General features: G+C 43.2%; 1 protein-coding gene across 4 annotated transcripts in view; it reads left to right on the forward strand.

Moving 5' to 3' along the window:
- Nucleotides 1-373: 373 nt before the first annotated feature.
- PLCE1 (phospholipase C epsilon 1) overlaps nt 374-24,821 on the forward strand; it is a 337,648-nt gene continuing 313,200 nt past the window's right edge. For 3 of the 4 annotated variants that reach the window (XM_034931124.3, XM_063607826.1, XM_057298956.2), the window contains exon 1: nt 374-704. The gene's annotated coding sequence lies outside the window, so the exon portion shown is untranslated. Of the gene's footprint in view, nt 705-2,139; nt 2,214-6,080; nt 6,310-11,908; nt 11,994-24,821 lie in introns of all 4 variants that reach the window. The other variant, XM_055093161.2, reaches the window with a different exon arrangement.

Here is a 24,821-nt window from a genome sequence, read left to right on the forward strand (position 1 = left end):
ATATCTGTCAACCAGGGGTGGTTCCCTGGGGTAGTGTGAGAGTAAATTCCCGCCGCCTGAGGTGTGCAGAGTTCCCGCCCTTCCCGGAGCCGGGCGCCCCAGGAGCGCTCTCTCTGGCTCCCGCCAGAAAGGATGGCTCCTAGGGGTCAGGGCCAGGGGTCTGGGAAGGGGTCGCGCCGCCAGCAGCCAGCTCCGGGGGAGGCGGCCGGGTCCTCGCTCCGCGCCCGCCTTCCCCGCGCGGCGAGAGCCGGGGGCGGGCCCGGCACAGGCCGCTCCCCCGCCCGGCCGCCCGCGGCGGCGCTAGCGGCCTCTCACCCGGGGCGGGCGAGTTCTGGGAAAGCCCAGCCCAGGGCGGGGGCCCCGCTGCCGCCCGCGCAGCCGCCGCTGTCCGGGCAGCGCGCACATCTCGGCGGGCGCGGACTGTGAACGGCGCGGGTCCACACGGTAACGCTGGGCAACGTGGGCAACGCGGCGGGCGGCGGGCTCGCGCGGCGGGAGGGGCAGCGGCGGCGCGCCCGGGCTCTGCCTCCCGGGCTCTGCCTCTCGGGCACTTGCCTGGCTCCTGCGCGTTCCTGGGCATCGGCTCTGCAGCTGACACACAGTAGCGGGGACACCCGACGCCGCTAGCGACAGGCGCGCGGACGGCTGGTCACAGAGGGACGCTGCGCTTGGGGACGCCGGCGAGACTCGCCAGGAGCCAAGAGGTGAGGAAGCGACTCTGTAGCTCGGTTCCTGAGGACTGGAGAAAGGGAAGGATGGGCTGGTTCTCTCCCAAGGCAGTCGACCCGCCTAAGGGAGCAGCCCGACTCCGCGTACCTGGCGGAAAAGTGTCCTCGCGCTCCCGGGGGACCCGAGGCGGGCGGTCCTCCAGGGCATGCAGGCCGCCCTCGCAGGGGCTAAAGGACACCCTGCCAGTGCCTTCACTCCAGACGCCTGCCTCAGGTCGCCCCTTCGTGTTGTGAGTACGGTGTGGAGGTGGCCAGTGCAAAGAAAAACGTAAGCTCTTTTTGTGGCGGTACTTAGCAGTGGTATTTCAAGGAAAGTGCTCAAGAGATTGTTCCTGGAGAGATTTGTGTACATCAAGTCCTAGAAAATACAATATTGGACCAGGTCCCGCTCTAACTGATAACTAGAATAGCTAGCTTTGCCTTCAAGTCCTTTAATGCTACAGTAATAAATACACTAGAGCAAGAAGTCTTCTGTCGTGGCGAATGTTAGGTGCACAGCGTAAATTTGTGGGAGCTTTCGCCCCTCGCTCTGTATTTAAGCCATCAGACACTTAGTTCAGCCGACTTAACCAATTATTCAGTGTAAGACTCATTTAGTGATTAATCAGTGTCATTTTAAATAGTGAGTTCCCTGAATACCTGTTAAGTAGGATTCACGTCTTCCAAAAGTTTTATTTGCACGAAGGTCATAATTTCAGTTGCATTATGCAAAATTTGCCCGTAGGTCTTTTAGATCTCTGCAGGATTGGTATGTTTTCATGTTTCTTATACCCCCCGTAGAGGTAGGGCAGGGCTGCTGCCACAGAATGGGCACTACTGAGGCCAAGAATGCTTGACCCCACTAGGGAGAATTTTTGAGAGCCTGACTTGGGAGGTGGAAGCAGGTGACCCCATAGGTGCTTGTACAGGTGCCCAGTTGTCATTGAGGAGAGAGGTGGACTATCTCTAGGTTATTGTATGCATCGATGTCTTCATGAATACTTTTCTGAAGAATGTCTGATGGTGTTGTCATCTAGACCATCTGATGGCACATCTTCCCCCACATCCACCACTCTAAAGTCTAACCATCCTTCAAACTGTGTTTTGCTGGTGGTGTGAGGCTTTTCCTGAAACAGCCAACCTCCCCCTGCTCTGATTTCTGCAGCATTTTTTCTCCAGGGCCCTTTCTGCTCTCTACCTTCTGGGAGTTATTTATGTAGATGTCTCATTTTCCCTACTGAAGGCATTTGCTGTGGCTTTCATGGCAAAATGCTTGCACCTAGAAGACTCTAGAGATAATTGTGGGCCAGTATTAAATCTTAAGAGTTTGGTTTTACAACATGAATATCTACTTTGGAGAAGGAGATAATATAATTGAAAGGAGCTAGAGGAATGTATAATGTTTACCATTAACACTATCCTTTATTTACAGCCCCATGGGGGAAATTCCTTTTATACCCAGGAGCCATGTCTAATAATCACCTTCGGTTCATGCCTTGGGACCAGGTAAGAAGCGAGATTGAACTGGAGGGACATTCTTCCAGTCCTCTTAGTAACATAAACTCCTGGGATGTGGTCCAAGTTTGACCTGTCATTAAAAATTCCATACTCCAGTGGGTTAGAAGCTAGATTCCAATGAAGGCGGTTGGTTTTGTTTTTCTATTTACAACCATTCTTAGTCACATTCTTCTCTGGGCTTTTGTTGTATACTTTAAAAAAACTGTTTGATGTGCAGTTTGTTACCTGTAACTTTCTAAATGAATAAAAGAAGATTGAAAAAATACTGTGCATGGTGGAAGAGTTTTCTAAAGTAGACAGCAGGGGATGTTTCCCATGCCTGGGCAAGAGGAGGGATTTGCACAGAGTGAGGCTTGCTGCACGTGTGTGTGTGTGCGCGCGCGTGTGTGTGTTCCACACACCTGGCTGACAGGCGCCTATATAGGACAGTTGCTTTAGTCTTAATGCCTTCTCTCTCTGCCGGAACTACTTCTGCGGTGGAAGAACAATAAAACAGAGCTTCTGGGTTCAGAAGGAGAAGCAGAGGAAAAGCCAAAAACAGTAGAAGCAGCTAAGAGTGTGAATTTGTTTGCTGAAGTTGCTTTCCTCCCAACGTTCAGTTGAGATCTGTGGCGTTGAGCAAGTAGGGGTTTGGTTGAGGCGAGGGAAGACAGGTGATTAGGAAAGATGGTGCTTCTGGAAGAGGGGTGGAAGGTTCTGATAGGGTTTTAGGGAAGCATGTGATTTAGTTATGTAAGGCTCAAAGACGAGAGTTGGAGATGGAGGAGTAGGGAATGGAGAAAGAGAGGAAGACGATATCAAAGATGCATTTTGTTATAGGCCAACCATGTGGCCTACAAAGAAGGGCAGAACTCTCTCTAGCATCATGTGTTCCTCTCTGCTCCCTGGATGCAGAATGCAGGGTTTTTACCGAGGCTATAATTCATCTGTGTTATGGCTTAAATAGATTTTCGTGGGCCAGATTGGGAACCAAGCCCTCGGAGGCTGCATTGTCCAACATGGTAGTCACTAGCCACATATGGCTATTTACATTTGAATTGAAATTAGTTAAATGAAATTAACCACCCATATTTCAAGTGCTTGATAGCTACATGCAGCTAGTGGCTACTGTATTGGACAGTGCAGATATAGAACATTTTCATCATCTCAGAAAATCCTTCCCTAGAGGATTGTTTCAAAGGGGTAATTCCTATTATCTCCAAAGTGTACTGGTTTCCAAATGAAATTTAGTCATAACTTTAAAGTTTCCAAATTTTACATGAAAATAATAGAAGTTGTTGTTGGTAACACTATGGTGCTTACTACATGCCAGGCACCACTCCAAGAACTTTTATCAATTAACGCATTTAATTTTTATATATTACACAGTCAATGTGAGAGATCTTATCCTTTAGCTGTATTTCCAAAATCAAAAAAGCTCTAAAAACTGTGATTTTCATAAATTTGGCTACAAAACTTGGTGTGAAGTGACGTGAAGTTATGACAGTCTTTATTTTTCTCACTTGGTGAGAACTACACATACATTTTTACTTCAGAAATTATGGGCATATTTTATTTGCTGCAGATACCATTGAAAGTGTTATGTAAGATATGGCATATGCATTTTTACCATTACAAAATCCATAAAGCTTCTGAATCACAGTTGGCTGGCTGCTCAGAATTTGGATTAGGGAGTGTGGACTTCCATGATTATGCCCATTTTGAAGATGGGAAAACTGAAGCAACGAAAGGTCAAGTGATTTGCATAAAGTCACGGCAAGGAAGTGCCAGTGTCAGGAGCCAGTCAAAGTGGGCTGTCTCCAGAGTCTGTTCTCTTGATCACTGTGCTATCCTACATTAACCTCTGGGCTCATGACCCAAAACAAATAACCATCCTTTTTTTTTTTTTTTTTTTGGCTAGGTGAAACCTAATAGCTTTAACTCAGCTCATTAGAAAGTTTCAGATAGTGATCTGGCTAAATTGTTTAGCAGTTGAGATTTTGAAATGCCATGGATAGTTCAACCACCGTACGTGCTTAGCAATTGTTTAGCTTGCCCCTTTCCACCCTGTGTCAGCCACACTTGTTTTTGAGCATTCACTGTGTAAGAACTGGTAGGAAAAGAGGTGGGTACTGGTGAAACCACTGGGCTCATGTTGAAATCTTTGGCATGTGGGGGCTTACATATTCATAATTGTTATGGGGTGGAGGGTGGCCGGTGGTTTGGTCCTAGTATAGATCAACTGTTACAGGCGAGGGCCATTTGGTGGACTACCAGGATTGTAAGCCCTCCTGGCGTGTTTTTGGAGGGTCTGCATCAATCTGACTCAGTCGGAAGTCTTTCTAGGGAAATTGAATTCCTCTTTTCTTGTGGGAGTTCGACTGGAACTGCAAGGCTGGTCTGGGGGCAAGAATGGACATTTCATTTCTCCTCCTCAAGTAGTGGCAAGCCTCAGTGATCTCTTCTTAGATTTTGGTCCAAACCTGCCTTTGAAGAAATTATTGAGTAACCCCAAGGTTTCTCCTTTGAGTAGGAGGAGATGTTCTGGACATTTGACCTTTTGTGTGTAGTTTAGCATGGCCTCTGCAGGACCCCCTGTCTCTTTGCAGCCAGGGGGCATGTATACCTCTTGTAGCACAGTCTCTGAGGCCCCTAATGATCTTTCCCCACCTGACTCCCTGAATCCAGTTATCATGGCTTAAGGTATAGAGCCTGGACACTCTATTCGTAAATACAAGATTCTCTAGAATCAAATTTCCCTGGGGTTTACCTAGTACAACCTTGGATGAGCAACTGACCTTTGCGTAAAATAGCAATAGTAGTTGTACAGGGTTGCTTTGAGGCCAAAGTGAGATGGTTCACCTAAAGCACTTTGCATAGAGACAGACACATCCTGAGTGCTCAAAGTTAGCTACTAATATTACTGTTTCTTCCCCCAGGGCTCCTCAAGTCTTCCCAGTCTGCAGTGTTAGGTTTTGGGGAGGTGGAGATGGTAGGCTAGATCATGATCTACCAAAGATGTCCAAGTCTGAATGCCTGGAACCTGTGAATATGTTACTTTACGTGACAAAAGGGACTTTTACAGATGTGATTAAATTAAAGCTCTTGAGATGATCCTGGATGATCTGGGTGGGCTCAGTCTAATCTCGAGTGTTCTTAGAAGAAGGAGACAGGAGTGATGTGAGGAAGGGGTCATGAGCCAAGCCTCTAGAAGCTGGAAAAGGAGAGAAAATGAGTTCTTTCCTAGAGCCTCCAGAAGGAATGTAGCCCTACTAACCCATTTTAGACTTCTGACCTCCAGAACTGTAGGGTAGCACATTGGTATTATTTAAACTACTAAGTTTGTGGTCATTTGTTGCAGCAGCTATAGGAAACTAATACAGCATGGAAGAATAAAGAGAAAGCAGTCAGGAGTGAGAAGAAAGCTATCAAAATAAGAGAATGATAATATAGCTAGCATTTAGTAAGAGCTTCATACTAGGTATTGTTCTAAGCAATTTATAGGTACTAACTTGTTTAATCCCCACAACCCACTTTCTGAGGTAGGTACTTTTATTATCTGCATATCACGGATGAGGAAACTGAGGCACTGAGAGGTTAAGTAAATTACCCAAGGTCACACAGCTAGTATGCAGGAGATCCGGGATGTGAGTCCAAGCATTCTGGCACTCTTAACTGTCACCCACACTACTCCCAAAGGCAGGCATTTCTGGCTGTTGAGTCTGACACTATCAGCCACTGAATGGTACGTGACTGTACGTGGGGAAAATGCAATGTTGGAATTGGTGAGAAAGAGGGCAGTGTAGTTGGTTTTTTTCTTCCCCAGAACACTGGTTATTGAAATACTCGTAAGTTTTCACTGTTGCCATCTCCTAGACTGCATCTGGACAGCCCGAAGCCGTGGGAGCAGTTCCTGGGCTGGCCTCCCTCTCGCTCCCACCTCTGTTCCTGCAGCCGCCTCGCTCACCACAGACCGCTGGCCCCAGCGCCCTGTTGGCTCTGCTTCCCGCCTCTGCCTGTTTATTGGATTTGCCTCATTCCTGACTCTCTGCTCCAGCCCGGAATTCCACCACCTCTGGGCCCTCCAGTGCTCAAACTTGAGCTGGTTAGTGTCAGGGCCCAGATTGGAATGGCCCTCGGTAACTGCCAGTGGGGGATTATTTTTGCCTTTTTCCTTTGATTATGCTGGCTGTTGTTGGTGTTCTAGCTGGGCTGCTTTTGTCTCTCAAGCACATAATTCAGAGTGATATTGGTTGGGAACAGGGGTTTTCAAACTATGTTCCAGGAGTGTTTGGGGCCTCTGCAGGGTGAGGGAGATGCTGAGGAATGAAGATCTCTATCGTTTACTTCGGCTTTTACCGAGCAGTCCTGCTCTTATTTGTCTTATATACTGGGGCTCTGTTTTAGATTTTGCGTGAAAGAGGGGCTCTATTGTTAGACAAAGAGACAAGTTTGAGAAGAACTAAATAGACTTGCCATAGACTTGGATGTACAAGAAATATAACTGTATTTTCCCTCATTTCATTTTATAAGTTTGGGATCTGGAGTCAGGTTGCTTAGGTTCATTTATATCTGGCCTCTACTACTTATCATTTGCATGGCCTTGTGCAAGATACTTGGCCTGTTTGGGCCTAAGCATCCTCATCTACATTATAGAGGGGTAACAGTAGTACCTATCAAATAGGTTTTGTAAGAATTAAATGAAATAACTCATGTCGGAGGCTTAGAACTGTACATTGTGTAGAATAAGAATTCTAACAAATATTAGCTTCTTTGATAATTTTATAGTTGTTAGAACTGTACATGGGCTAGAATAAGAATTCTAACCAATATTAGTTTCTTTGATAATTTTTATTGTTGTTACTGAGTCTCCCAGTTGAATGGCAGAAAAAGGATTTAGCCTCATATCTTCATCCCTTCTACTGCTCTCTGAATGGTGTTGCAGCTGCAGGTCTTACTTCCTCTCTCCCCAGCTGCCACTGAAATAGCCACTGTCCTTGTCCATAGGTGACTTCATATACAGTGCCACTGAGCTGCCTCTCATGGGTGCAGCAGCCACAGCTCCCTGAAGTCTCTGAGGTCTCATTGCCTTCTGCCAGGAAGCGAGGTTCCTTCTGCTTTCAGGACCTATGAGACATTTTGTCTTTTCTCCCCTGACTACCAGCCAGTAGGAGTTGGAACGGGGGCAAGGGTCAGAGTAAAGCTCCAGTCTCCTCCCTGCTTCTGCTCAATATTGGGTCTATGATACAGACTAATGCCCTTTAACCCTTTCCTCTGTGCTCTTAGGGTTTAAGTTTTTAAAACAAAAGCCAAAAAGGCTCATAGGTCTGCCCTCAGCCCCCCATATCCCTCCTCTGAAGCAGTGAGTACAGGGCTACTTGCTTGAAGAGGAAGGAGGAAGATATCTGGGGAAAATAAAACAAAACATAGATAGGGTGCCTAATCTTGACAGGGCTGTTAGTCAAACAGTACTGGCCAGTGTCATCAGTGATGTTTGCCCCAAACCTCTTATCTCTCTCTTCTTAGTAGTGGCATCACTGCTGGCTGTGTGGTTGTATGGTAACCTCAAGGAAATGTGCTCCATTTGTAAAAATAATAAAAGGTCTCCTTTAGAGGGGCTGATGATGGGTGCACACAAGTTCAGAGCTATAACAAAATTCAGCTAGCATTTGTATATTTTCATTGCTTTATAGGAATAGCCACATAATAATAATAAAACAGTAAGGCTGCTATATGCAGAATTAAGGAAGAGACAGACATAAAGAGAGACTCTGTTTTGATGACTTCACTTTAGGTTTAAACTATATAATATTACTGACTATGGAAAATCTGGAGAATGGAAAAAAATCATTTGGGAAAAAAGCCTGTGACCAAGTACATGCTATACAAATCTGGGATTAAAATATCACATAACATGGCTTAATTTGGATATCACAGGAGTTGTTTCAAGTTACTGTGATTTCTAAAGAAAGTTTCAATTCATTTGTTGTTATTAATAACACAAACTCAGATTTCATTGATTGAGCGTGTTTTTCACATATGAAATGTTTGCCTGGAAGAATTGAAGCCCTCTCTAGTAGCCTGTTTTGCCAATCTCAGAAAGGTGGATAAAATTCACAAAAGCTAAATACTCTGGGCATGAAATTGTATTCCTTTTCCCTCCACAAAGGCAGAATGAATTTGGATGACAGAGCAGAGCTTGAGCAGTTTGGTTAACTGTCGGGGTCTGAGTGGATTCACTCAGACCTAATTTGCTTCTAACTCGGTCTGGCTTACTGTGCTTGAGGTTTTTCTTTCATCATGGCTTGGGCACAGTTTTAAAATTTACAGTGGTAGGGATTGGTAAATCTAGAGGTAGTTGTGAAAAAAAAAAAGCTCAATTATTATTTGAATCTAAGAGAAGAAGGCAGGAACTTTTGAGCTATGCATAGAAGCTATATAAGTTTGCAAAAAGAACTCCAAAAATCAATTTCCTGCACCAGCAGTGCAACACAGACATCAGGCAACCTTGCATGCTCTCCCATGACACTCTTGGATAGGCTTTTGACTGCCTTTTGCTGGCTGAGAATGGTCCGGGCGTCTCTAATGCCAAGTCATGGGATGGCTGACAACAGGTGGAGGGCGTTCCTGTTGCAGGCATGCAAGCCCAGATCAAATTAGTCATAGAAGTTAAGAGAGTGTGCTCATTTCTCACCATGCTGTCTATTTCTAATGAACTATCAGTATCTAAGGAGTCAGATATAAAATATATCACCCATTTAGGAGATACTCATTTTTAAAAAAATCTTTAATCCAAAAATAATTTTGCTTTAACAACTACAATTCTATATTTTATCTTAAATTATTAACACAGACATACTTCTGTTTATATTTATTTATTAGTTTTTGATTATATGCTATTATCCAATACTTACAATTGAGGGGAAGAAAGGAGAAGGGTCCAAGCTTGGCCCTCTTGGTTTTGGAGGAGTTGAAGGAACCGGTCTCCTAAGAGACTCATGGATTTGTCCTAAGCTACCCAGCTGGGGAGCAGTAGAATGGAACTTTTGTTTTTTCAAATAAAATTGGGATCACATGATAAATACATCATATGCAATTTTGGATCCTAGATTCCTTGCTTAACATTCTATCATGAAGATTGTCAACTTTAACAAATGAGATTCAGAAAATATGATTAAGTATAGAGTTTATGTGAGCACAAAGCTTGCAGATGACCACTCGAGGAATACCAGTTCTGAAATGAATGGGGTCAGTGGTCCATAGTGGAGAAGTTCTGTGTCTTACTCATTATTTTCTAAAGATTTTATATTTTTTATTTAATCAACTTAACTTTTTAGTAGATTCTCCTGCACTGTCTAGGTAGAGAATTATATTACCCACAAATAATGATTACTTCTCTTTTAAATTAGTAATTCTAGAACATTAATAACTGAGTGAGGATAATAGACTGTTTTATTTTACTCCTGATTTTAATGGAAATGCTTTTCATACTTTCTAGAAGGCATAATGTTGGCTTTTGGTTTAAAATAGTTTAAATTACTTTGAAGAAGTAGTTTTGTATTCCTGGATTTAAGCAAAAGATGAAAGGCAGTTGAATTTTATCAAATGCCAAAAAGGTAATCTTGGAGATGATTTTATGCTTTTTCACATTTGACCTGCTGATGTGTTCTATCAGGTTCACAAATTTCCCATCATTAAACCACGTTTGCAATTCTGCTGTGGCAGTTCATTATCTGTTTGTTAATCAGTTGTATCTCTAAAATAGAGATATTAATCTAGAAGCCACTTGGATTTTACTTTGAACTTAAAAAATTAGCTGTACTTTAGCCATGGTCATCAAATGCGAGAATTAAAATTAGCTTGCTGCTCCTGAGTGTACATAGATTGAATTCCTGGAGACCCCGTGTGCTTTCCTAAGAGTGACAGGTGCAGATTCAGATGTGGTAAGGAGCTAGGGACACTGTTTATGTGGGCGAGTATAAGGAGAATGAAGTGCACACCATGGATTGGGTAACTGGGGCTTGTGCTCTTGTAAGAAGTTTTGGTGTTAAATCAAGGGTAGCCTCTAAAATGGCCTTCCTGTGAGATGAAAATGAAATGCCTTTTAAAAAAAATTGTAGGCTGGGTGCAGTGGCTCATGCCTGTAATCCCAGCACTATGGGAGGCTGAGGCGGGTGGATCACGAGGTGAGGAGTTCGAGACCAGCCTGGCCAAGATGGTGAAACCCCCGTCTCTACTAAAAATACAAAAACTAGCTGGGCATGGTGGTGGGCGCCTGTAATCTCAGCTACTTGGGAGGCCGAGGCAGGGAATTGCTTGAAGCCAGGAGGCAGAGGTTGCAGTGAGCTGAGATCGCGCCACTGCACTCCAGCGTGGGTGACAGAGCGAGATTCCATCTCAAAAAAAAAAAAAAAATTGTAAGCAAGGATACTCTCATTTCTTTGTGTTCCTCCCAAGACAGGCAGAATTTGAACTCTATTATCAGATGGATAGACACCATCCTTGAGGATTCTGGACACACAGTATGGACTTCCTTTTCTGGAGTAAAACATTAAATAGCAGAGCAGCAAACCTGCAAGATGAAGCTTGGTCCAAATCATGACCTTAGAATCTAGTAATAGTCTAATTCAATGTCAAGTTTTAGTTTAGGTGAAAGCTTAAGGGGGGAAAAAGTGTTCCTAAGGCATATAGAAATGAAAAGAGAAAGTAGATATAAAACTTAAAAATTAAATGTCAAATACTTTAACTCTGCGTTTGACAGCACCTGTGGGACTCAGAAACTGACCCAGAGATTTAGCTACTGCTGGGTGTCTTTGTGGAGAAGCTGAGGAGAATCTGAGCCCAAGATGTAAGAAGGTGGTTGGTTGCCTTCTTCACATTCTTGTTGCTTATGTGTTGCCCCTCATCCTTGTCTCCTTTTTGCCCACAATTTTGGACTTTTTTTCAACCATCTTTTCTCATCCATTCATCACTGATCCATTCAGCAGTTATTTTGAGTCACTCCCCTGTGTCAGGCACTATGCTGGCTGGTGGGGACAATGGTGAGCAAGGTCCCCACAGCAACTGCCCATCTGAGTTTACCTGAGCCAGATGATCATGCAGGTGGGGACCTGACACTTTCTGTCATTTGTGAAACAAGATGTTGCTCACTCTCTCTGTTTCTCAGTGTTTCCAACTGTTATTTATTTATGGAAGGATAGAACAAAGCATTATAAGTGAGGAATCATTTGTAAGTTGTAAATTTTGACAATGTTTTGTTAAAGGGGCTTAGTTAAAACTCTAACTTCACTCATGGGAAAGAGACTTCTGTTGCTGTTACCTGGTGTTTTCTTTTGCTAAACATTTCCATCCTCGTTCCTTCCTTTTTGGAGAAATTTATTTTTAATTTGAAGAATTCTGGAAGCAAGGGCTGCTGGGACTGAGGTAGCACATTCCAAGGAATCAGACTAGAATGTACAAGGAGAGACAGCAAATGCTCACCTTGTGACCAGTTCTATTCAGTGGGAAGACTCAGCAAAAACTTGGGAGGATGCCCAGGACATTGGTTGCTCTTGTATTGAGGAAGCCATTCAGGTTAATCTAGAGTAACTAGTTCACATAAATGCTCTACTATTGATTTATGGCTTTGTTACTCGTTTTGAAATTAAGGACTTTGGTTCATTCTGTAACTAGAATGTTTACTGCATTCCTCATTCTATATCCAGGATTTGCCATCAAAGATGTTTCAGTCAGTTAGAGAGACATGGACAAATACCTGAACTTCTCAGCATCTTTACCAAGAAATGTCTGGTAAGGACTTCCACCTCTGTGAGTGCAGTTGCACCTTTACACCAATGATTCTAAGCCTCTCCACAGCCTAATTCTCACTTCTGAGCTCCAAAGCTGCATATCGGGTTGGCTGGGTAGCATCTCCCCAAAACTCGTGTCCCAAACTGAATGCATCTTTTCCTAAACCCGTTTCTCCTGAGTTCTCCATCGTAGTGAGTAGAACCTTAATCAAACCACTTGCTGAGACCAAAACCCTCACCTGATTGAGTCTGTGGTTTCTTAGCACTGAAGGCCTCACCTTCCCAGTCATGAAACGCTGCTGCTTTCCATTCTAATGTTTGTCTTTCCCAATAGAGTGTGTGTGTGCCCTATGAAGCCAAGGCCAGGGACTTTTGTTGGTTGTTCATTTCTCTTATTTCCAGCCCTCACACAATATTGAACATGTGACAAAGGTCTCAAGAAATACATGTTGATAGGTTGTACAAATGGGAATTCCTGCCCATTCTGCCTTCTAAATATCTCTCTAATCAGGCATACCCGGGTTTGATCCAGCTTTGCTGTTTTCTAACTGGGTGGGCCTTGATGAAGCTATTCTTAAGAAATTATTTTTAGATAATTTCTGATTTACAGATTAAGCTATTTTTAATCTCTCTATGCCTCAGCTTCTGAATCTGTAAAATGGACATAATCATAGCACTTACTTCATGGGGTTGTGATGAGGATTAAATGAAATAGAGCATGTAAAACTTATTACTGTGTTTGACATGTAATATCATCTATTATTACGAAGATAAGTTTGGAGCTAGAATGTGAAAGACGTTCAGTGCAGATTAAGAGACATGTGCTTTACCTTTTAGAAGGTAAGGATCCATGAAAGGTTTCTACTGTGTGGTGGAAAAACCGTGAGCTGTGGAATCAACAGACAAGTTCAAATGACAAGTCCACCATTTAATAACTGTGAGACTTTTTCACATGTTTACCTAGCCATTCTCAGCCTCAGTTTCAAAGTCTCTAAAATTTGGGGTAACAATACCTCCTACAAGGGATTGTTGTAAGGTATAAATGAGATGGTGTCAAAAACATCCAACACTACTTGTTTTTTTTTAAATTTACTTTCTTTACTTTAGTACTAAGCTCTAGGTTTCCTTGGAAACAGATCTGCAGTCAGAACCTTGTTCTTGGCTAAGCTCACTTTAACATTTTTATCAGATACTTGGAGAAGGCATAAAGCCATATTTCCCAAATTGGCAAATGACTCAAAGCTGGGAAAATAGCTGATACAATAGGTGATGGAATGAAGGCTCAAAATGACCGTGGCAGGGTGGAATGTTGGTCCTTTACCAAATGGGACATCTAGTTAGTGGGTCAAAGCAGTTAAGAGCAGGGAGACCACTGAGGGTGATTCTGCTAGTCCTGATGATGTATGCAAAGGATCTGAATTGAGGTGGTGTCAGTGGCAACACAGGGAGTTATTAGTTGGGAAGAACCTTTTAGAAAACTTATTAGAATGTGACAGCTGATTGGATATTTGGGGGTGGGTGTGTTGATAAAGAGGACTATGGGTGATTAGGAAGTTTCCTTTCTGGGTTTCTAGGGGAAAAAATAGGTACCGGTTCATAGGAAGGAGGAAGTTAGGCAGAAGAGCTGGATTAGGGAGAGGGAGAGAGGACAGGAGTCTGGTTTTCTACATGTGTGTTGGTTCTACTGAAGAGGAAGTTGGAAAATCAGGACTGTAGCTCCAAGGAAAGGCTGTGTCTGGAAAGAGGCATTTGGAAGTCATCTACATAGAGGTGATAGTTGAATCTGTGGGTGGGAGGGGAGGGGATGGCCAAGGAGTGGCTGGTGCTATTCAGAATCATTAGCATTGTTGGCTCTAACTTTAGATAAGCAGTGTAAACAAACCCTTGCCCAAGTGGGAACTAGTTCCACTGCCTTCCTGGTGCTAGTATGTAACTTGTTAAAGCAAAGTTCTGCAGGATGAAAAGAATCTCCTAACAATTTCAGGTTTAAAAAATTATATTTTTAATTACAGAAGTGATATACAAATACATTCTCTCTCTTTTTTTTTTTTTTTTTTTTTTTTTTTGCTACTGGTGTTTCCAGAAGCGTGAATACATCCTTGTTTCTAAATAATGTAAACTGCATATAGGTTAAAAGCCCCCTGTTAGTCCCCATCAAAGCCTACTTTCTTTTTTTTTTTTTTTTTTGGAGTTATTTGGTCTGGTGGGTATTCTTATAGACTTTTTTCTATGTATTTACATAGTTACACACATGCACATGCACATAAAGATACACTTTTGTTTTCGTGTGTGGTTTTCTTTTGTTTTCTATAAATGAGTTCATATTATGTTTTGTTCGGTTTATTTTTATTTTTAAGAATATGGCCAGGCATGGTGGCTTATGCTTGTAATCCCAGCACTTTGGTAGGCCAAAGTGGGAGGATTGCTTGAAGCTAGGAGTTCGAGGCCAGCACGGGCAACATAGTGAAACCCCCATCTCTCCAAAAAAAAGAAAAAGGAAAAAGAAAAATTATCTGGACATGGTGGCACACACCTATAGTCCTACCTACACGAGAGGCTGAGGTAGGAGGATTGCTTGAGCCTGGGAGTTTGAGGCTGCAGTGAGTGGTGATTGTGCCACTGCACTCCAGCCTGGACAACAGAGTGAGACCTTGTCTCAAAAAAAAAAAAAAAAAAAAAAAAAAAAGTAACAATATGCTCTGAAAATCTTTCCAGGTAAATTCATCTAGAGCTAAGTCACAAAAACAATAAAACCTGCTTTCTGGGTACAAATGTACCATATTTTGTTTTGTTTGTTTTTGAGATGGAGTTTTGCTCCTTTACCTAGGCTGGAGTGCAGTGGCATGATCTCAGCTCACTACAACCTCCACCTCCCTGGTTCAAGCTATTCTTCTGCCTTAGCCTCCTGAGTAACTGGGATTACAGGTGCGTGCTACCACACCCGGCTAATTTTTGCATTTTTAATAAAGACAGCGTTTCACTACATTGGCCAGGCTGGTCTCGAACTCCTGACCTCAAGTGATCTGCCTGCCTCAGCCTCCAAAAGTGCTGGGATTACAAGCTTAAGCCATCATGCCTGGTGAATGTATGATGTTTTATTTAATCATTCCACTATTGATAGAATATGCCTTGTTTCCAACTTTTACATCTGTCCATCCTACAGGAATTTGCTTCTAGGAGACTGCTGAAGTGCCCCAGAGGCTGGAATACTTTGGTAAATAGTCAGCCAGGAGGTAACAAGCCATCTGGGGCAACAAGAGGCACATAAGGAGAAAGGAGGTAGAAAATGCTCCTTCTTAGTGTTGCTGCCATGGCTTAGAGGAAGGAGACCTATTCATTTTGGGGACTCAGAAGTAGATGAGAGAGGCTGAGCCGTGTGTATGGGTTTTGCAGGGTGGAACCATGGATGGATGCTAGAGGTGAACTCTAAGTACTGCTCCTTACTGCTCTGGTCCCATCACCTCCCAGGGGTCAACTAGTAACACACCTTTGACCTCTTGTGTTAGTCTTCTCGTGAATTGCTATAAAGAAATAACTGAGGCTGGGTAATTTATTAAAAATTTAAAAAGAGATTTTAATTGGCTCACCATTCTGCAGACTGCATAGGAAGCATGGTACTGGCATGTGCTTCTGGTGAGGGCCTCAGGAAGCTTACAATTATGGTGGAAGGCAAGAGGAGCCAGCATGTCACATGGCAAGAGCAGGGGCAAGAGACAGAGAAGGGGGAGGTCTCAGACTCTTAAACAACCAGATCTCATGTGAACTAATGGAGTGAGAACTTACTCATCCCCAAGGGGATGGCACTAAGCCATTCATGAGGGATCCATCCCCATGATCCAAACACCTTCCACTAGGTCCCACCTCTAATATTAGAGGTCACAATTCAGCATGGGATTTGGAGGGCACAAACATCCAACTATGTCATTCTGCCCTTGGTCCCCTAAATCTCACGTTCTTCTTATATTGCAGAATACAATCATCCCTTCCCAATAGTCCTTAAAGTTTTAACTCATTCCACCATCAAGTACCAATTCCTAAGTCTCATCTAAGACTCATTTCCTTCTACCCATGAGTCTATAAAATCAAAACAACTTATTTACTTCCAAGACACAATGGTGGTACAGGCATTTGGTAAACATTCCCATTCCAAAAGGGAGAAATTGGCCCAAAGAAAGGGGCAAGAAGCCCGAAGCAAATCTGAAACAAAACAGGGCAGGCATTAAACCTTAAAGCTCCAATATAATCCTTGACTCCATGTCCCACATTCAGAGCACACTGGTGCTTTATGGCTTTGCAAGGTGCAGTACCCGTGGCTGCTCTCACAGGTTGGAGTCTGCTATCTGTATCTTTTCCAGGCTTGAAGAGTGCAAGTTGCTGGTGGCTCTACCATTCTGGGGTCTGGAGGGTTACAGCCACCTTTCCACGGCTCCACTAGGTAGCTCCACTAGGTACAAAACACTGTGTGGGGGCTCCCACCCCACATTTTCCTTTGGCACTGTCCTGGTAGAGTCCCTTTATGTGGGGGCTCTCCCTCCATGGCAGGCTTCTGCCTGGGCACCCAGGCTTTCTGATACATCCTCTGAAATCTAGGGGGAAGCTGCCATCCTGTGTCACACTTGCATCCTGTGCACCTGCACACTTAACACCGCATGGAAGCCACCAGGGCATATGGCAGTTTGTACTCTCAGAAGAGGCAGCCTGAGCTGTACATGGAATCTTTTGAGCCACAGCTGGAACTGGGGCAGCCGTGTCCTGAGGCTAAACATGGCAGGAGTGTCCAGGGTCTGGCCTCTGAAACCATTCTTTCCTCCTTAGCCTCTGAGCCTGCGATGGGAGGGGCAGCTTGGAAGATCTGAAATGCCTTCAAGGCCTTTTTCCTGTTGTCTAGGATATTAGCACTTGGCTCTCTTTTAGTCATGCCAATCTCTTTAGCAAGTGGTTGCTCTGCAGCCCTTTTTAATTGTTCCCCTGAAAACAGGCTTTTCTTCTCTACCACATGGCCAGGCTGTGAATTTTCCAAACTTTTATACTCTGTTTTCCTTTTAAATAAGAGTTCAAACTTTAAGTCATTCCTTAGACTGATCACACCTGATTGTAGGCTGTTAGAAGCAGTCAGGCTACCTCTTGAATGCTTTGCTGCTTAAAAAATTTCTTCTGCCAAATACCCCAAGTCATCATTCTTAAGTTCAAACTTTCACAGATCCCAAGGACTTGGACACAATGGAGCCAAGTTCTTTGCTAAGGTATAACAAGGTGACCTTCACTGCAGTTCCAATAACTTCCTCATTTCCATCTGAGACCTCATCAGCCTGGACTTTGCTGCCCATATTTCTATCAGTATTTTGGTCATGACCATTTAACCAGTCTCCCTAAGAAGTAGCAAACTTTCCCCCATCTTTCTGTCTTTTTCTGAGCCCTCCAACTCTTCCAGCCTCTGCCCATTTCCCATTTCCAAAGCCACTTCCACATTTTCAGGTATTTTTATAGCAATGCCGCAGTCCCCAGTACTGATTTTCTGTGTTAGTCATTCTTGCATTGCTATAAAGAAATGCCTGAGGCTGGGTAACTTACAAAGAAAAGAGGTTTAGTTGGCTCACAGTTCTGCAGGCTGTATGAGTATGGCACTGGCATCTGTTTGGCTTTTAGTGAGGCTTTGGAGCTTTTACTTATGATGGAAGGTGAAGTGGAAGCAAGCATGTCACATTACCAAAGAGCAAGCAAGACAGAGAGAAGGGGGAGGTTCCAGATTCTTTTAAACAACCAGATCTTGTGTGAACTAACTGAGAGAGAACTCATCACCATCACTAAGGGGATGGCATTAAACCATTCATGAGGAATACACTCCATGATTCAGTATCTCCCACTAGGCCCCACCTCCAACATTGGAGGTCACATTTCAACATGAGATTTGTAGGGGACAAACATCCAAACCATCTCACCTCTTATGACAGGGAAGCCACTTGCTATGCTTAACCACAACAGGACGCTGTTGGTGCCAGTAAGCTGGAAGAGCTGGAGGCTATGGGGAGGAATGGGAAAAATGAGTGTCCTAGTGAGATAAGGATTTTCACCTCTGTCCCCAGGTTCTGACCAAAGCTGGAGTGATTTATCTGGGGACGGGTGGGTTGGATTTGAAAACATTTTTCTTCTTACAAATATCCAAATGAATATATAAAATTTAAAATTCTTGTTTGTCAGCCCCTGAAAATATAACCCCAGGTGAGCAACTGTTAGCCTCTTCCTTTTTTTTTCTAAGTGCATAGGATTGAGGCAGCTCCAGTGTAAAACAGAGAAAAGAAATGGAGGGACCTTCTTCTCTCTCTTCTTTCCCTCTCTCCCTCTGGTTTTCTGCCTTTCATACTCTGAATCATATCATATCAGGTGACCAAATTTGGGGCATAAGCATTTTACTAAAACCCCAGGGCTCTACTCCTTCTGTTCATTTCTGCTGCCTTCACTCAGGGCTCAGAGGAGTTTCCATGTTGGGCTAACTGCAGCACCTCTTCATCAGTACTGATGTAGCAGGTGTCCTGCCCTGCCAGGTGTTGAGGAAGCTGCACCGTCCCAGGGTGAGACTGCCTGGTATACAACTTCCCAGGCAATTGCGAATCAGTAACATGGCCGATATTTTCCAGCATGTGAACCTGGGAATTTCTTCCCTTGATACCTCTCTCCAGTTCCCCAAGTCTCACCCCTCCGGTCTCAAGTCCTCCCTGTTTGCAGCACAGGGAACTCTGGTTTATCTTTTGAGGCCTCTTGTTTCAGACACATGCCTATGGAATTCTGCCCAGGATGAGCCCATTCATTGGTCCAGTAGCCAATAGGGCAAGTCAAGCTTGGCTGGGAGTAGAAACAGGTGACACTCAAAAGATAAACTAGACTTCCCTGTGCTGCAAACAGGGAGGACTTGAGTTTGGAGGTGTGAGGCTTAGGGAAACTGGAGAGAGGTATCAATGGAAGGAATTTCCAGCCTCACATGCTGGAAAACATCGGCCGTGTCACTAATTCACGATTGCCTGGGAAGCTGTGCATCAGGCAGTCTCACCCTGGACGGTGCAGCTTCCTCATCACCTCACAGGGCAGGGCAGTGTAGTGGCTGCATCAGTGCTGACAGAGGGGCTGCAGTTAGCCCAAAGTGGGAGAGTGGCTGCTGCCCACTTCTCCAGGTACATCTTCTGGTCCCCTTCCCTCCCCTGCACCCCAACCTTTTCACAACATAGATACTCCAGCAATAAATACCCAAAGCTTTCACTACTTGGAACTCCCTAAACTCTGTGTAGTCTTTCTATTCTGTGTCTTACCTTGGCCACTCACTCTTCCCCAACCCCTCTTTCCTCTATCCTTTATACTTTAAATTCATTTAGGCATCAGTCACTCTAGAAAGCCTTCCTTGACTAGTGTAGGCCAGATTCACCATACTGACTTTGAGTTTTCTGTTTAGTAACTGTCTCCCCCACTCCACTGTAACAATCTCAGTCACCTCTCTCTCTATCCTTGGGACTGAGCCCAGGAACTGGAATATACTAGCGACTCACTCAATTCATACTTGTTTAGCCCAACTAACCCAAGGCAGGAAGCATCTTTGTGTTCTTCCCCTAAGTTTGCCTTCCTGGCAGATCCCTAACTTCATAAGTATCATCTTGTTATTTGAGCCCCTTAGTAAGAAAACTCTCTGAGAGGCCTCACCTTGTAATAATTTGGTTGCATTCTGTTTGGATGATCTGCAGAGTGGAACACTGTCATTTTTAGATTCCAGACAAATCTCCACTCCACCTAGGAGGAGTGAAGTGACGAGGGAGCATATCACCATGCCAAGGTCACAGAAGGAGGCCTTGTAAGGCACTCAGGGTTTTGTGAACTGCCCCCCTCCCTGCCAAGCACAATAACCTCACCATGTATGTGATACCTTTCCTTTTGTAACACTTTGGCATATCTGATCTCATTTGACCCTTCCTACAAATCACCTTGTGAGGTAGAAAGAACTGATTATACAAAAGGAAACAAATGAGGCTGATTCATTTATTTATTCTACAAATACTTATTGGGTTCCCACCGTGTCTCAAGTGAGGCCTTGAGAATGGGCAGTAAACACAAGTAGCACATTCTCAGCTCTCAGGAAATTCTAGTTCTAGTCCGGGGAGGCAAACAAGTTACTAGTGTGCAAATAAGTAATAAATATAATTTCCAGTGGTGGTGCATGCTCAAATGACAACCAGGCAGGGTAATATTATAGAAAGTAATGGGTGTGGAGGAGGGGCTGCTTTCAAGCAGGCAAAGCCTTTCTAAGGAGATGACATTTGAGCCGAAATCAGAATGGCCTGAAGTACTTGTAGATGATCCCTGGGGGAGCTAACATTAGAAACCTGAAGAGGGCTCTTTCCCTACCATCCTTTGGGCTCCTCTCTTCCCTCTGTCCCATGTCCATGGACACCTATGGGTTATGTTAGGGACTGGACATTGGTTTGTTTCACGGTGGGCAGGCAGGGGATGAGGTGTGATGCAGTTTCTTGGGAACTCGTACAAGCACAGCCCTGTCCCCTCAACCTGAGTGTACACAGCCAGCTCAAAACTGAAGAGGGGCCACACAGGGCCAACTTGGCTTCATCTGTTGCCTTTTAGTAGTCCCTTTCTCAAGGGGTCCCTTAGGATTAAACTTCACTTTCCTCTGGGTCAACAGGAGGGGGTGTCAGAGACACCTTCCCTAAGGCAGCTAAGAGGTTAGGATCCTGCCATCTTAGAAATTGTGGTAAAATATACATAACAAAATTGATCATCTTAACCATTTTAAAGTGTACAGGTCAGGTGGAGTGGCTCAAGCCTGTAATCGCAGCACTTTGGGAGGCTGAGGCAGGAGGATTGCTTGAGGCCAAGAGTTTAAGACCAACCTGAGCAACATAGAGAAATCCTGTCTTTAAAAAAAAAAAAAAAAAAATTAGCTGGGTGTGGTGGTGCATGTCTGTAGTCCCAGCTGAATGAGATCATGTCTCTAAAAAATAAAAAATAAAGTGTACAGTTCCGTGGCATTAAGTACATTCACATTGTTTTGCAATTGTTACCATTGCCTCTCTCACAAGATTTTTCATCATCCTAAGCTGAAACTCCATACCCATTAAACAATAACTTCCTGCCATTTTTAAAGCCCCGATGGATCATGGGTAATGAGGAAAGTTTACAAAAGCCTCTGCTCTGATGTGTAGGATCCTCTTATGCTCAATGTAATATCTTTAGGTATACGCTGAAGACAAGAATCACCTGGCAGTGTGGTGATAGGAGAGGTGCCTGCTAAAAATGCAGATCTCTTGTCCCCTTCCTGAATCAAAATCTCTTGGGTTCCACCCTAGCAAGGATAGTTTTACCAAATCCCCACCATGATTCTGATGCTGATGTAAATGTGAGAATCACTAGCCGCAGCCTCATGGGAAGACAAAGTGAGGAAGACTATTAGCCAGGGTGGATGGGTTAACTCACAGTATGGGGAGACAGCTGCCTGGATTTGAATCTTCACTTCACCTGTGGTTCACTGTATGACTTAATCTGTCAAAACCTCAGTTTTCTTATCTCTAAATTGGAAATTGTCATCTTGGTACATACCTCACCGCAGTTCCTGTGAAGATTGAATAAAATTATACACACGAGGCGCTCAGCACAGGGCATGGAGTCAGAGGTCTTGATATAGTATAGGGGCTGCTGTGTGCAAGGTAGTTATGTTTTCTTGAGGAGTTATGGGTAAAATGAATCAAATTTTACTACCTCAAAGCTGCTTTATCTTAGCTGTCATCCATTGCAGGAAAGCAACCAAGGTTATTAGTCAGGATAGAAAAAAAAATGCCAGTAGCAACTGTGAGGGTAGAATGCTTTTCTTGAAAAATCTTTTCAGAGTTAGATTCAGATAGAAAAGTTCCTGAGATGAATGGTTAAGTGACTAGTAGTATGCATTGCATCTATTGTTTAGCTGTGGGAAATAATAAAGAAAACGAGGGATTGGTGCCTGAACCAGATCCTTACCACTGCCCCACTGGGAACAGGGCAGTCAGGGTTGTTTAAAGACTATTCTGGATTGTTTGTGCCCCAGTTGTTTGAGAGTGAGGCTTATAGACACTGGTCAGAAAAGCTTCCTGACTAGAACGTGGCTCAGGAGAAAGGAAGGTAATGGGAGCTTGGGAATGATAAACAGGACTCAGAAATGGGAATGAATAGGCCAGGTTCAGGGAATAGGGGGCTAGCGCACCCTAACTGAAATGAATGTCAAACTAATGGGTTGGAGAGGCTAGTGTTGATCAGACCAGCCTCAAACCCAGCTCTATTTGGCCGAATGAAATATAAACTATCACCTAACCCTAGTAAATTTCCCTTTGATAAATATCAGTTAGGCCAATTAGAGTAGTTTTATGGACCATTTTTACTTGGTACCTACCACATAGTAGGTGTTAAAAATTATTTGTTGAATGAGTGAATGAATCATACCCGTTGGTTGATCAGCTTTTGGAGGAAACATTGAGCAATCTGGAAGCCGCTATATGTCCAAGGATGTGTTTACAAATACATAAAACAGGTGAGAGTATGTGTGGTTTCGGAGGGGCAAGGCAGTATGATTTTCCATGATCGCCTCCTTTTAAAACATAACATTTAGAACTTTGGGAAAGGGATTGCTGCTATTTATGTAGGTTTTATTATGTCCAAAAATTATTCCTTTAGACAGTATAATATTATATTTAGACAATAGTACTAGGTTGAGTGTCCCTTATCTGAAATACTTGGGACCAGAAGTGTTTTGGATTTTGGACTTTTTTGTATTTTGGAATATTTGCATTATACATAATGAGCTATCTTGGGGATAAGACCTAAAACATTAAACTCATTTATGTTTCATACATACCTTATATGTATAGCTTAAAGGTAATTTTATATAATATTTAGAATAATTTTGTGCATAAAGCAAAGTTTTGACTGCAGTTTGACTCTGACCAGTCACATGATATCAGGTATGTCAGCACTCAAAAAGTTTCAGATTTTCAAACATTTTTGGATTTCAGATTTGCGAGTTAGGGATGCTTAACCTGTGTTTTGTCTAATGAAGCAGGATAAAAACAATATATAGTATAATTTCAATTCTGTAAAAGATCTATGTTCATGGGGAAAAAGCTGGAAGGAAGTTATAACAAAATTAGAACTTATTGATGGTATCATTTCTTTTGTTTATCAGCCCTTTTCTCAAATTTTCCACAGTAAATGTGTAGGTATGTATTACTTTTATAATCAGAAAAATATATAATAACCTGTTTTATTTGTTAAAAATTAGTGTAGAGTATGGTACGGCACTTTGGCCAAAGCTTGCTTTGTTTTTTTAATCCCTGGTACCCATAAAATCACAACTGATATTTGAAATGATGACGTAATGATATTAAAAAATGAACTATACTTAACATGCTTCCTATGCTTAGTCAAGTCTAATACTACTCATGTTCTGTGATGCAGTTGATTTGCTGAGGAGCCCACACCATTCAGGTCCTGGGATTTGCTCCATCCCCCACACCTGCATTTCCCTTGACCTTCCTGGGTAGCCCCACCCCCAACCCCCATCAGAGCCTCAGAAATGGCCTGAAGGCTGGGAGGGGACAGGTCAGAGCCACCCTGCTTGCTTCAGATTGTGGACTCTGAAAACAGTTCTGTCTGTTTTATTTGGGGTTACACCATCCAGAAAAATAGCAAAAGTGCTGCAGTATTGGCCTGCAGATTAAGCACTTTAAAAAACAAAAACTAACCCTGAAACTTGTTTGCTTCATTTTTTTCTTTTCAATTAGGTAAGAAGTGTAAGTAATATTGTGTCCTTCCTTTGGATAATGAATTCTCAGTGGTAAATCAGAGGCACAGCTAAAATGAACTTTGAGTTTTAACGAGGTATTCTATTTGCATTTTTAATTCTATCCAAAACAAGCCATTAGAATGACATCAAGTGTTTGAGTCAGCTGTTGCCTTGGGCATCCACCCAGAATTTGATGTCACTGATGGGCATCCATGAGAAGCAGGAATAGTTTTTAAGCTTGTTAACTGGAGGGCCACTGAAGGCCTTCAATTGGTGTTGGTGTTGATTATAATAAAATATAAAAAAGAAAATGGCTAGAAATCACCATCTTATATGACATAATACTTATACATTAAGTATGTGGATTTAAAATGCTTCCCATCTGCTACGGCTTTGTGGGGGAATCTCTATGAGACTGGAGAGTTATTTAGTCTGGAAAATGTTTTGCTTGGTGTGATGATAAAATGTAGGCTAGACATCAGATGTAGGGGATCCAGATATGAGGGGATCATCAGACATAGGGGATCCAGACAGGAGGCAGAGCCTGAAGAAAAGAGTTGCAGAAACTGAATCATATCTTCTTTTGATTAAATCAGGATCATTTTACTGAAAGACTGTAATGTAAGAATGTGTGAGGGTGGTAGAGTGGTTCTTTTATGTTTATCTCGTCCAGAGTGAGTTTTCATCTTACGAGTTTTTAATTCTTTTGAAGACAATTACCTTAATTAAGGAATGACTTGTAGAGTACTGGTTTGAAAAAGCATTTAGCAAATAGGTGTGCTGATGTTGCCTGTCAATTAATTTAAAATTGCTTATAATACGAGCTTGAGTTAACCCAGCTAATTGGAGGCAACTGGCTGCTTGAGGAAGCTTGTATTTTTGATGCATGGATGTGTCATGCAATGTGTTCAAGGAAGCAGCTCAGGGCCCTTCCCACTTTTCTCTTCCCCCTCGTTTTGCCAGGCTTCCGAAATGTGCTATGCTACTTTGACCTGCTATGAGAACTTTCCTGGGCTTGCCCAGGAT

The sequence above is a fragment of the Pan paniscus genome, chromosome 8, assembly GCF_029289425.2.
Source record: "Pan paniscus chromosome 8, NHGRI_mPanPan1-v2.0_pri, whole genome shotgun sequence".
Taxonomy (NCBI): Eukaryota; Metazoa; Chordata; class Mammalia; order Primates; family Hominidae; genus Pan; species Pan paniscus.